This window comes from Oryctolagus cuniculus, chromosome 15 (genome assembly GCF_964237555.1).
Source record: "Oryctolagus cuniculus chromosome 15, mOryCun1.1, whole genome shotgun sequence".
Lineage (NCBI taxonomy): Eukaryota > Metazoa > Chordata > Mammalia > Lagomorpha > Leporidae > Oryctolagus > Oryctolagus cuniculus.
In genome coordinates this window covers 30738164-30739791 of record NC_091446.1, presented here as the reverse complement: position 1 = coordinate 30739791, position 1628 = coordinate 30738164, and the positions used below count along the sequence as shown (strand labels likewise).

Below are 1628 nucleotides of genomic sequence, written 5' to 3'. Positions count from 1 at the left end.
TTAGCAGATTATATTATTAGGAATATTAATACATTGTCATCATTTCAAAAGTAGAACAAATAAAGAATAGAAGGTACAAAATATAGCAGTTTCTTCCAATGTAGAAATTCTTCCATTTTTATTACATCTTATTTTTTCATGGTAGTTTTTCCAGAGCCTCCTCTGTAGGTGAATTTACACATTATAAACCTTCATGGCACTTGGAACATCTCCTTTGTAAAAGTAACTAAATAACTAGATAGGGAAACTATTTCTGACTCATGTCTGCTTTCCTCAACAGAATCTAAGCTCCAAAACAGCAAGGATAGTGTCAGATATGCCCAATATCCTGCACAGGGCCTGGCACTTTGTTCATTAGCGAATGTTTACTGGATGGATAAACAAATAATGAAATTAACCACAGCATTTTAGGGGCTTTCTTTGCATGTGGTCTTTATTTCACATATTTCTTTAAACATTCTTGTCATTCCTCAGGACAAGAGCAAAACTGTAGGAGCTGTGTACCGCACTTTATAGAACAGCCTGACTACTAACCAAGGAACAGAGCTCTGAGTGGCCTCAGGAACAAAAGGGAACCATCAGGCCATGTCCTGTGATGGTCACAGTTGAACTCTCAGTTTTTGGAAGGCTGGAGTACAGCACAGAGATTCCACTTGTCAGCTTGGCTACACTCCTGGCTGAGGTACCACTCGCTCAGTGTCACTCAGCTTCCTGGCCAGCCACACACTTGCAGCAAACAGACCCAAACTGAAGGATCAAGTTCCTCTGGAAATCATTCCTATTGGTGGCAAAGCCGTAGAAGTCTCACGTTGTTGGCAATTCCTGGATCTTCATTTGTGGAGCCAGCAAGGTTCACAGAGACTCTACTGGAAGCCATAGTAGCACCTGTGTGCTCGGCACAGGCCCCAGACACACAACTTCCAGTCTGGTCAGCAAAAGCATTTGACACAGACTTTCTGATACAGCTGTGATAGCAGAGGCCAGCATTATTCCCTCCATTTCTCTGAGAAGCTAGGAAGATAGTGAACGTTTAGATTCTGGGAGGCTATTTTTGGCAGCTCTTCCTTAGGACAATCACACTGCCTGAATCTACCCACAAGAATCCTCAGTCTCAGCAGAGCTCTAGAAACCCAGTATTTTTCCAGAACCTTCTGTTCAGTAAAAGGAAAAGTACTCAGGTTCTCTGGGTTATCTGCACCCAGGGTACCATTAGCCTTTACTCATTAACCCATGAAAGAGTGGAGACCTTAAAACTGTCATTTCACAGATGAGGAACTGGCCCAGAAAAGTAAGTTGAATTTCCTAAGCCTAACACTTCTTTTAAAAAAAAAAAAAAAAAAAAAAAAAAAAAAAAAAACATTTATTTTATTTTACTTGAAAGGCAGAGTTACTGAGAGAGGGGGAAAGAGAAAAAATTTTCCATCTGGTGGTTCACTCCCCAAATGGCAGCAATGGCCAAGGATGTGCCAGACCAAAGCCAAGGGCCAGGAGCTTCTTCCAGGTCTCCTATGTGAGTGCAGGGACCCAAGGCCTGCTGCTTTCCCAGGCGCCTCAGCAGGGAGCTGTATCAGAAGTAGAGCAGCCAAGACACCAACCAGCACCCATATTTGATGCTGGCAGTTGCAGGT

At 42.7% G+C, this 1628-nt stretch overlaps 1 pseudogene; it reads right to left on the bottom strand.

The window, feature by feature from the left end:
- Positions 1-665: 665 nt before the first annotated feature.
- On the bottom strand, positions 666-877 carry LOC108178459 (mitochondrial import receptor subunit TOM6 homolog pseudogene; annotated as a pseudogene).
- Between the last annotated feature and the right edge of the window lie 751 nt (positions 878-1628).